We start from the raw sequence: 12885 nt of genomic DNA, 5'->3' as shown, positions 1-12885 counted from the left end.
AAAAGCCCAATGTAAAGGAGCGGATCTCCTAGATTTGTAATGCCCATACACTAAGTGTATGGGCTGACAAAAATTTCCCCTGTGGAGTACACCTCAACCTTTTTCTGAGCAAGTATTTTACGCCCAGCATAACCACTCACCCTCATGAGAATAGGAAAAAGACATAATTAAAAAATAGGCCCAATGTAAAGAAGCGGGTCTCCTAGACTTGTAATGCCCTTACACTAAGTGTATGGGCTGGCAAACATTTCCCCTGTGGGGTACAGCTCAACCTATTTTTCAACAAGTATTTTATACCCAGCATAACCACTGACCCTTGTTAATAATTTGACACTGGCTGTAGCAGCATGGAGCACGTTAACCCTGGTGATCTAGTGTTGATGGATGATGAGACGTGGAAGAAGGCCTCATTAAAAATAGGCCCAATGCAAAGGAGCGGGTCTCCTAGACTTGTAATGCCCATACACTAAAGGCCCCGTCACACACAGCGAGATCGCTGATTTTGTGACGCATCAGCGATCTCACCAGCGATATCGCTGTGTGTGACATGCATCAGCAACTGGCCCCCCCACAGGGTATCGCTGATTGTGCAGGAGTGTCCTAGGCCATTTTTTGATCGTTGGTCTCCCGATGGCCAGCGCGCATCACTGCGTGTGGCAACAGGAGACCAACGATCAGTGAGAAAGTATTTTCTGAAGTTGAGTCACAAGCTCTGCCACCGCATAGAGATTACGATTGCGCTATTGAGTTCGTCCCAGGTGCTACTCTCCCTAAGGGTACCGTTACACCTAGCGACTCACCAGCGATCCCGACCAGCGATATGACACGGTCAGGATCGCTGGTGAATCGCTGGGTGGTCGCTAGTGAGCTGCCACTCAGGCAGATCTCACCAGCGACATCGCAGGGGACGGGGATCGCTACTTACCTGTCAGACGCGGCGATCCTGCGTCCTCCCGCCCGACTCCACGCGTCGCTCGTCGTCACAGCAGGAAGCGCCGCAGGAAGCTGACGACGAGGAATGGTCCAGCAGCTTCTCGCGCGATCAGCGATAACCAGCGGGGGAGCCGGTCGGAGGTAAGTATCACATGCAGCGATATCGCTAGCAATATCGCTGTAACGTCACAAAATCGGTGACTTTACAGCGATATTGCTAGCGATATCGCAGTGTGTAACGGGGGTTTTAGAGTCATTTATTTAATCTGACGATTCCCGAGAGGGAGGCCTTAAAGGAATACTGCAGACTAGTCTTGCTGTTGGTCATAACAGACCCTCCAAGTCCACTGTGGCTGTGGGATTCTTTTTTGTCAAAAAGAAAGAGAGAGGGGTCTTAGGCCATGTTTGGATTTCAGGGAGATTAACAAGATCACTGTATGCAATCCTTACCCCTTGCCGCTGATTCTGGATTTGTTTAACCAATTGGTTGGAGCCAAGTGGTTCTCTAAGATTAATCTCTGTGGGGCATATAATTTGCTGCGAATTAAAGAAGGCGATGAATGGAAGGTAGCCTTTAATACCCCAGAAGGTCATTTTGTGTGTCTAGTACTGCCTTTCGGCCTTACAAATGCTCCGGCGTTCTTTCAAAATTTCATCAACGACATTCTGAGGCCGTTGATCGTTAAGAGTGTTATCGTTTATTTGGATGATATTTTGATCTACACGCCCAATCTGGAGTCGCATTAGCAGAGAGTCCGCGAGGTTCTGCTGATTCTGAGAGAAAACTCACTCTTTGCTAAACTGGAGAAATGCGACTTTGCTGTATAGAAAATTAGCTTGTTGGGGTACATTGTTTCCAGTGATGGGTTTGAGATGGACCCAGTGAAGGTTCAGGTGGTATTGGAGTGGCCAAGACCTGAATGCGTGAAGGCAATTCAGAGATTCTTGGGGTTTGCTAATTATTACAGAAAATGCATAAAGAATTTTTCTGTTATCGCCAAACCTCTTACTGATCTGACTAAGAATGGTGCCAATACTATCCAATGGTCCCCTGAGGCTGTCAAGGCCTTTGAGCATTTCAAAGAGAAGTTTAGCTCTGCTCCTGTCTTGATCCAGACAGATGAGAATAAGCCCTTTCTGGTAGAGGTGGATGCCTCATCAGTAGGAGTGGGGGCTGTTCTGTCACAGGAAGGAGAGGATGGGGTACATCCCTGTGCGTTCTTCTCTAAGAAATTTTCGGAGGCAGAGCTCAACTACGATGTTGGGGACCAAGAATTGCTGGCTATTAAGCTTGTGTTTGAGCTTTGGCGACATTTTTTGGAGGGCGCTAGACATCCTATACAAGTCTTTACTGATCACAAGAATCTGATCTATCTGGATGCTGCCAAACGTTTGAATGCTCGTCAAGCCAGGTGGGAATTGTTTTTTGCCCGGTTCCATTTTTCTGTGACATATATCCCTGGGACAAAGAATTTTAAAGCTGATGCTTTGTCTCGAAGTTTCTCCCCAGTGGTTAATACTGAAAAGGAGGAATCTATTCTGCAGAAAGGGGTGGTGGTGGCAGCTTTAGGTTCTGAGTTGGAAAATGGCATTCTTAAAGCCCAGGATGCAGCACCAACCAACACTCCGTATGGGAAATTATTTGTGCCTAAAGCCCTGAGGAGAGCTTTGTTTATGGAATGTCATGAGTCTTGTCTGGTGGGTCATCCAGGGATTGCCGAAACAAATCGGTTGTAATTTCTGGTGGCCGGGGTGGCTAAGAGACATCGTCAAGTGGGTGCGTCAGTGTACCATGTGCGCTATATCTAAAGCTTCTCATGCTCCAGCGGCAGGGTTGCTGTGCCCATTAGAGGCTCCTAGTTCTCCATGGACGCATCTTGCAATGGATTTTATCACCGACCTGCCACTCTCTGAGGATTCTTCTGTCATCTGGGTTGTGGTAGACCTGTTTAGTAAGTTGTGTCATCTGGTCCCATTCAATAAATTACCCTGTGCTAATTACTAGCTCCCAGCGTGCGCTTAGTTATCCGATATTTACCTTGGATACCTGCGTGCTCACGCTGGGAGCTGGTATGCAAGGTACACAGTGGGTAACTAAGTGACGTGCGCCTTAGTTACCCGATATTTACCTTGGATTCCAGCGTCCTTGCTGGTCCTGATCGCTGGTGAGATCTGCCTGTTTGACAGCTCACCAGCGATCATGTAGCAAGGCACCAGCGATCCTGACAAGGTCGTATCGTTGTCGGGATCCATGGTGCATCGTTTAGTGTAAGGGGACAGTTAGTGTATGGGCTGGCAAACATTTCCCCTGTGGAGTACACCTCAACCTTTTTGTCAACAAGTATTATATGCCCATCATAGCTACCGACCCTTGTTAATAATTCGGCACTGGCTGTAGCAACATGGAACATGTTAACCCTGGTGATCTAGTGGCAGTGGATGATGAGATGTGGAAGATGACCTCATTAAAAAATAGGCTTCATGTAAAGGAGCGGGTCTCCTAGACTTGTAATGCCCATACACTAAGTGTATGGGCTGGCAAACATTTACCCTGCACGGAACACGTTAACTCTGGTGATCTATGGGCGGTGGATGATGAGACGTGGAGGAAGGCCTCTATAAAAAATATGCCCAATGTAAAGTCTCCTAGAGTTGTAATACTATATGGGATGGCAAACATTTCCCCTGTGGGGTACACCTCAACCTTTTTTTCCCACAAGTATTTTGCTCCCAGCATAACCACCGACCCTTGTAAATAATTCGACACTGGCTGTAGCAGCACGGAACACGTTATCCCTGGTGATCTAGTGGCGGTAGATGATGAGACATGGAAGAAGGCCTCATTAAACAATAGGCCCAATGTAAAGGAGCGGGTCTCCTAGATTGTAATGCCCTTGGGGGGTGCATATTTTTTAAAATTTGGTGACGGGCATCATAACACCCTTGCCAAAAAATAGAGTGCCTGGGGCATTACGGTATACGTTCATCCTGGTGTTCGAGTGGTGGTGGACGGTGAGGATGATGAGAAGGAGAAGGAGGACACCAAATAGCCAAAATCAGGAATCGTACACACATGTGTGGGTGTGAAGAGGTACATGGGATTATACACCTCCCAAAAGCAAAAAACACTACATTGGAGGTTATATTTCGCTGTCATCATTTGGTGGAGTCGAGAAGTCTGGCCCAATCCTACACTTGTCCATTTTTATACTGTAAGAGTCAGCCTGTCAGCCTTTTCCGTTGAAAGGCGAATGTGCTTATCTGTGATAATTCCACCACAGATAAAACCCGCTCTGACAAAACGCTAGCGGCAGGGCAGGCCAGGACCTCCAAGGCGTAGAGAGCCAGTTAATGCCACATGACCAGCTTGGATACCCAATAATTAAAAGGCACTGAGGAATCATGGAGGACGTTGGTACGGTCAGCAAGGTACTCCCTTAGCATCTTAGAAAATATTGCATTCCTTGTGAGATTACCCCGTGCCTCAGGGTCAGGGAGATGGGAGGGTCTGAGAAAACTGTCTCAGAACTTTTCCAGTGTTCCCCTTCCTCTGCTGAATTGGACTTGTGTCTCTCTAGCTTGTCCTCCTTGGATGGCCAATGAACTGTTATCTCTGCCGCCAGCGTTTTGAGATGGGAATTTTTTTAATAATTCTGCAACAACAACCCTCTGGTACTGCACCATTTTAGTACACCTGTCTGCCACTGGAAGAAGAGATTGAAAGTTCTCTTTATAGCATGGGTCTAAAAGTGTCAGTACCCAGTAATGACTGTTACCCAATATTTTTACAATACAAGGGTAACAGGAAAGGCAGCGCAACATAAAGTCAGCCATGCATGCCAGACTGGTAACATTCAAGCATTCAGTGTCCTCACCAACAGGACAACTGAACAAGGTGTCCTCTTTCTCCTCTTCCTCCCTGTCCTCAGGCCATCCACACCTAAAAGACGGTATGACAGTTGTGGTTGTAGTAATGTCTAAAGCGCATGAAAGTAGCTCCTGTTCTTCCTCCTCATCCTTTTCCTCATTGTCAATCAATCCACGTTGGGATGATGAAGTGCCCCAGGGGCCGTGGGTTACTCGACCAGGCCGGGTGTCTTAAAGGGATGTGTCACAGTGACCGTGACCTGGTCAGTGGCCCCAGGCATTCATGTAAAATTAAGGGAATTGAATAGGAATAGAGTTTGTATGGATACATTTGTGATGTCACCTGTGGTATTCTGCTCAGAGGTGACCAGCGCTGCACTGCAGATCCTCTGAGACAGATGGTATAAGGCAGCTGAGGTGTAATAGCTCTCCACAGGCAGAGCTGTAGTCCCAGGGCAGTTGAGAGGAATTTAGATGCCCTTTCCTGGCCATCTCCACACAATATGTTGCTTTCCACTTTCCTTCCTTTCCAGCACTTCACAGTTAACGTCTCAGGCCAGCAGCTGCGAATCCTGTCAATGTGTACCCTTTGCTTCTGTGATCCTATGTAGCTGCCTTTCTGGTAAGAATAACTATGGTAGGGGCTGTGGTCCATAAAGTCACCACAACTATCGGCTTGCTAGTAGCGCCCTGAAGTACGCTCACTAGACTAGGGGCCGTGACCCTTTGCGATCAAGTTTCTTCCCCATCTAACTTCTGTCAGTGTGGAATGAGCCCCACGGGGAGTATGCTCCAACCCTGTCTCAGAAGAACCACCTTTCCTTTTAGGGAGCTTTCTACGTAAGCCAATCCATCCAGCAACGCCTGCTGACTAAAGCTGCACAAGACACGTCCATCTCCTTCCCTCCCTCTGAGGGAACTCTACTCAATCCTATAATTCTCCCACTCTCAATCTATGCTCCGCCCACCTCCCAGCACTCTTCGTGTTCCAAAGCAGGGGCCATAAAGGGTGCTCTGCTATTCTACATGTGTGTGGGATGTGGGATAGAATGTGGTCAGATGCCTCCACCTTACCTGATCATGGGATACCACACCTCTGGGTGAGGTGCAGCATCTCTGTGGCAACTGGGCCCTCAGGGGCGCAACATTGACATGAGGCTGGGCTGTGTGTAATCACCCTGTATAGTTCCTTGCTCTATGTCCTCATGCTCCGCCTGCAATGCATCCTCTTTCATTGTGAGCTGAAAGCTTTTCAGAATGCAGATGAGGGGGATGGTGACGCTCACCATCTTGGTGGACTCCTCAAAGTTTTGGAAGATTACATATGTCTGACATCCATGTCCACTCCCGAGGTCTTATGTGTGGAGTCAAACCTGAAAAACGATGGCCTTGTTGATGCTGGTATTCAACAAATGCCCGCTTCTGCTCACCAATCCTTTCCAACATATGCAGTGTAGCGTTCCAACAAGTGGCGACATCACACACCAGTCAGTGAGCCGGAATCTGCAATTGCTGCTGAAGCATGGCAAGGGCGGCTGAAGCTGTAGCTGACTTTCTAAAATGGGCACACAGGCGGTGTACTTTCACCAGCAGATTCGGCAGCTCCAGGTAGCTTTTTAGAAAATGAGGAACAACGAGGTTAAGCACATGGGTCAGGCATGGTACGTGTGTCAGTTCGCCTCACCTCAGAGCCGCCAACAGGTTCCTGCCATTGTCACTCACAACCCTGCCTGGCTGGAGATTCAGCAGTATCAGCCACACATCTGCCTGCTCTTTCAGAGCTTTCAACAACTCTTCAACACTGTGCGGTTTGTCACCAAAGCAAATTAGTTTCAGCACAGCCTGTTGTGGCTTGGCATTGGCAGTGCTGCAGTGCTTCCAGCTTGTGACTGATGTGCACATTTCGGAGATGGAGGCTGAAGAAGAGGAGGAGGAGGTGCAGGAGCTGTACACAGTGGGGCAATCCTGACTGATATAGGGCCCGCAATCCTTGGCGTCGGGAGGACGTGTTCCATCTCAAGGTCTGACTGGGTCCCAGATTCCGTTATGTTAACCCAGTGTACTGTAAGTGAGATGTACCATCCCTTGCCACAAGCACTTGTCCACATATCCGTGGTTAGGTGTTCTTTCTCAGTATCTGCATTGTTGAGGGCACGGGTAATGTTGTGGGACATGTGCTTGTCTAAGGCCGTGATGGCACAGTGGGAGAAATAGTGGAGGGTGAGGACCGAGTACCTTGGGATGGCCATTGCCATCAGGTTGCACAAAGCTTCCATCTCCATGAGCCTAAAAGGCAACATTTCGAGCGCAAGCAGGTGAGAAATATGAGAATTGAGTACTGTGGCCTATGGGGCATTGGCTGCGTACTTCCGCTTACGTTCCAATGACTGGGGTATGGACAACTGAGGGCTGGGACAAGGATGTGGATGTGCTTGATGAAGGTGCTATTTGACTGTGGGCAATGGTAGCTGCAGGGCAGGAGGCATCTTAGCATGCACCGTGGACAGGGGATTGGCTTGCATGCACAACAGTGGAAGAAGCAGTGGTGTCACCCGCAGACACGGTTTCTGCAGCCTGGGGTTGGGCCCACAAAGTCAGATGCCTTGCTGTCATGTGCCTGATCATGCTGGTGGTAGTAAGGCTGGTAGTTTTGCTACCCCTGCTGATGCTGGCATGACAAGTGTTGCAAGTGGCCTGTTTGGGGTTATCGGCAAAGACTTTAAAAAATAATCAGATTCGGGAAGACCTAACAGTTGGACTGGCAACTTCCGTCATGTTGGTTTTACGGGGAACGGTTGCATGCCTTCTGTCTGCAGCCACCATACTGCTTTTTCCTGCCTTAAGTTTTGCTACGCCTACCTCCCCCTGTGTGCTGCTGTCCTCGTTCTGCATGTTCTCCTGCCAGGTTGGGTCTGTTACTATATCATCCACCACCTCATCTTCCACTTCCGCACCCTGGTCTTCCTCCTGACTTTCCAGCAATTGTGTCTCATCATCGTCCACCTCTTGTGACCGTGGCTGCTCAAATATTTGTGCATCTCTACAGGAATATCATTTTGCCCCACTTCAAGTGGACCAGGCGAGAGGCACGAATCTGCAAATGGAAAACTGAACAGCTCTTCGGAGCGTTTGAGTGTGGGATCAGTTGTCTCAGGGCACTCAACATGGTGGGAGGAAAGAGGATCAGGGTGAGGAATATGCCATCCAGATTCACGGCTACTCTCACTCGTGGAAGACAGGGTGCTGGTGGTGGATAAGTAACTGGAAGTATTATCCTCTATCCAACCAACACCCTTTTCACACTACTTGGGCTTCAATACTGCTGTCTTGTATATTTTGCTTTTTAGGCTAAATAGTGCTGTATATAACTACAGTGACACACAAGAAAAAAATGGAAAACCGGCCTAAAATGGCCAAACTTGGAGCACTCAGATAATATGAGCTAGCACTGAGATACCACACTGACAAATCTGTGGCCTGTATTTTTTGTTTTTTTAGCCTAAATAATTATGTATATAACTACAGTGACAAGAAAAAGTGGAAAATCAGCCTAAAATGGACATACTTGTAGGACACAGATATATGAACTAGCATGGAGATACCACACTGACAATTCTGTGGCCTGTAGTTTTTGCTTTTTTAGGCTAAATAGTGTGGCATATGCAACAGCTGTGGACATCTTCATTTGTGAAAAGGAGGACTTTATGCTGATCTGACAATAGATGGTTATGTTGTGTAGTTTCCTTGCTTAATGTATTGTAAGAGAAAAGGTCTCTTGCTTAGTTTCAGTTTTGCTTTTGATTTCCTACTTCTTGACGATGCAGCATTGTGTGACTGTGCATTTTTTCCTTTATCTCATGTTCTGACAAGTAAAAGCTTGTTATCCCATGCAATCTTCTCTGTGAAGTTTTCTACTGCAACTGTGGGTATTCAAGGAGCTGTGCAACAAGCTGTGCAACATGTTATGGGCCCAGGCACCAAGACTCCCAGGCACAGAGAATCCCAGGAACAGAGAATCCCAGAGACTCACCAAGGATCCCAAGCACAGATGATACCAGACACCCAGGACACCTGAACTCTCAGCAAAGACCCTGGTGAATGTAGAAGAATTGTTCAGCACAATTCTCTACAAACAAGTAAGACAAATTAAAGATGATGAGTAGCACAGAGCTAAAACTCCCAGTAGATAAGCTGAATAATGAGAACTATCAGTTATGGAAGTTCAAAGTGGAGATGTTATTGTCTAAAGATGATTCATGGGAAGTAATAACTACAGATGACCTGATGAAGATAATCAGACATAGGATAGAAAAAATAGGCAAGCAAAATCTAATATCAGCCTATTAATGAATGATGCTCAATTAATCCACAAAAGGAATGAGGATAAAGCAAAGGGAATGTGGGAGGCACTGAGAAATTTGCATGAAAGACCCAGCTTAAATCACAAGTTATTTCTGTGAAGAAAGCTTTACAGTATGAGACAATGACAAGTGCAGACAATGGCATTCAGAAGCACATATTCTCTATTATGGAAGTGATATCACAGCTGAGATCAATTGGTGAAGATATTAAGGAAAGCCATGTAGCAGCAATATTATTGTGCAGTTTACTAGATTCATATACTGCTTTAATAAATGCACTAGAGACAAGACCTCAAATAGATATTACATTAGAATTTGTGAAGACCAGACTCATAGATGAATATCAAAGAAGGAAAGAACAAACAAATGATTCTTCTACTGAAAAAGATAAGGGAAATGCTCTTAAAGCTACAGAATCAAAATGGCCCTATAATAAAGAGACAAGACATTGTTTCATATGTAATAAAAGGACATTTAAAGATAGACTGTACTATATGGAAAACAGAACAGAAATTACACCATAAGGAAAATACACAGAAGGTGAAAAACATAATTTCTGATTCATGTGAAAATAATTGGAATGGCTCATTTAAAGTAACTGATAAGAAATCATCATTTGGTTGGTTTTTTATTCAGGAGCAACAAATCACATGGCAAGTAATAAAGATTTCTTTACTGAACTTGATTTAAATAAGAAGGAAGCCGTTTATCTTGCAGATGGAAGCAAAATAACTGCAGAAGGTGTTGGCCAAGGAATGCTAAACTGTTCTAACAAGTTTGGGCATGATTCAAAAATACTTGTACAGGATGTGTTATATGTTCCAGGATTAGAAGTGGGATTGTTATCTGTAAAACGTCTAACAGCTAAAGGACTTACTGTAAAATTCAAAGATGATAAATGTACAATCCTAGCAGGAAATAAGGTAATAACCATTGTTGGATATAGTGAAAATGGCAAAAGATATAGAATCCTAGATCCCAAAACAGACAAAGTTACAATCAATAACAGTGTGACATTCATTGAGGATCTAAAGGAAGACACTATGATTTCACTGGAAACAAAAAATGAGAAAAACAGCAGTGATATAGCTAAAGGAATATCTGCTGAAAAAGAAGTTTAAATTGATAAAAAACAGAATTCTGAAAGTGAAGAGATACAACTAAAAACAGACACAGAACCAAGACGTTCAACAAGAGAAAACAAAGTAAAACCACCAATACATCTCACATACAAGGCAAGTACAATTAAAATTTATGAACCTACCTCTTGGGAAGACATATCTAGACTTCCTAAAGAAGAAGTTAATACATGGATAGAAGCAGCAGAAATAGAAATAAAATCCATGCATGACTCAAAAACATGGACACTAACAGAATTACCAGAAGGAAGAAAAGTTATAGGATGTAAATGGGTTTTTAAAGTAAAGTACCAAACAGATGGCACAACTGAACGATACCGAGCAAGACTCGTAGCTAAAGGTTATTCTCAAAAATATGGAGAAGACTATGATGAAACATTTGCTCCAGTTGTCAAACATACAACAATAAGAACTTTGTTTGCATTTGCAGCAATGAAACAAATGGAACTGAAACATCTGGATGTAAAGACAGCATTTTTGAATGGAAATTTAACAGAAGATATTTACATGGAACAACCTCCAGGATTCAAAGATTAAAGTAACCCAAACATGGTTTGCAAATTACAGAAAAGTAATACAGTTTAAAACAAGCAGCTAAAGCGTGGAATGATAAATCCCGGAAGTGCTCACAAATGAAAAATTTCAAAGCAGCAAAGCTGATACTTGCCTGTACACAAAAAGACTAATGGACAGATGGATATATGTACTTATATATGTTGATGATATTGTAGTTTGTTTTGAAAAACAAAGGGATAAAGAGGACATACTAAAAATCCTGAATCAACATTTCAAGATCAAAGACATGGGAAATGTGAAACAGTACCTAGGAATACAGATAGAAAGAGAAGAAGATGGAAGTTTCTTACTTAATCAAAATCACATGACTCAAGACATAACCGAAATATTTGGATTGAAAGATGCAAAAATAACCAAGTCTCCGATGGAAATTAATTATCTTAAGAAGATGAATAATGAGAAAAATGTGTTACCGAATAATGAGAAAAATGTGTTACCAAATATTGAAGAGTACAGAATGGCAACTGGAAAATTACTGTATCTAGCGACTGTTACAAGGCTAGACATCGCAGCATCAGTAGGAATTCTGAGTAGAAAAGTAACTAAGCCAAATAAATCAGGTTGGAATGCCGTGAGGAGAGTAATACATTATTTGAAAGGAACTAGCAATGTTAAACTGAAACTGCCTACAAGTGGTAAATGCATTTTAACTGGATACGTTGATGCAAATTGGGTTGGAGATCCAACTGACAGAAAATCTACCAGTGGCTATCTTTTCTTTCTCTGAGGCAGACCAATTAGTTGGACTAGTAAAAAACAATCAATAATAATGCTATTGTCAACAGAAGCAGAATATGTTGCAGCAGAACATGCAAGTCAAGAAGTTCTATGGTTAAGACAATTGCTAACAAACCTAGTTCAACCACAGTTGGAACCAACAAAAATAAATGAGGACAATCAAGGATGTCTTGTTCTTGCTCAGATGGAAAGAGTGAACCCAAGAACCAAGCACATTGATGTGAAGTATCATTTCTTGAGGGATCATCAGGAACAAGGAATCCTGAAATTAAAATACTGTCCTACTGAAGATATGACAGCAGACATTTTTACAAAGGCATTGAATGCTGAAAAACATCAGAGACTAATGAAGAAAATAGGTTTGACTGAATAAGTCTTTACTGTTGAGAAAGGGTGTTGGCATATGCAACAGCTGTGGACTTTTTTGTTTGTGTAAAGGAGGACTTTATGCTGATCTGACAATAGATGGTGATGTTGTGTAAAGTTTATTTGCTTAATGTATTGTCAGAGAAAAGGTCTCTCTTGTTTAGTTTCAGTTTTGTTTTTGATTTCCTACTTCCTGATGATGCACATTGTATGACTGTGCATTTTCTCCTTTACCTCATGTTCTGACAAGTAAAAGCTTATTATCCCATGCAATCTGCACTGTGAAGTTTTTTACTGCAACTGTGGGTATTCAAGGAGCTGTGCAACAAGCTGTGCAGAAAATAGTGTTGTATATAACTACAGTCACACCATGAAAAAATGGAAAACAGGCCCAAAATGGCCAAACTTGGAGCATGCAGACATATGAGCTAGCACGGAGATACCACACTGACAAATCTGTGGCCTGTATTTTTTGCTTTTTTGGGCTAAATAGTGCTGTATATAACTACAGTGACACACACAAAAAAAATGGAAAACCAGCCTAAAAAGGCCAAACTTGGAGCACGAAGATATATGAGCTGGCACAGAGATACCACACTGACAATTCTGTGGCCTGTATTTTTTTGCTTTTTTAGATTAAATTGTGCTGTAAATAACTACAGTGACACACAAGAAAAAAATGGAATTTAGGCCTAAAATGACCACATTTTTAGCAGACGGATGGATGAGGCATATCACAGATACACCACACTGTAAAGTATGTGGCCTGTATGTATTTTTTGTGGGGTTCAGCAAAATGGTGTTAAGAAATTGCGTAAGGCTGGTTTCACATTAGCGCTTTTTAAGCGCACGCACGGCCGGGGGTAGCTCCGCCCCCGAGCCGGCTCTCTGCCCGGCGTGCCCGC

The sequence above is a fragment of the Dendrobates tinctorius genome, unplaced genomic scaffold (genome assembly GCF_039654945.1).
Source record: "Dendrobates tinctorius isolate UK_male_01 unplaced genomic scaffold, ASM3965494v1 ptg000011l, whole genome shotgun sequence".
NCBI classification, from domain to species: Eukaryota; Metazoa; Chordata; class Amphibia; order Anura; family Dendrobatidae; genus Dendrobates; species Dendrobates tinctorius.
The sequence above is the reverse complement of the archived record's forward strand: the minus strand, read 5'-3'. Positions refer to the sequence as shown.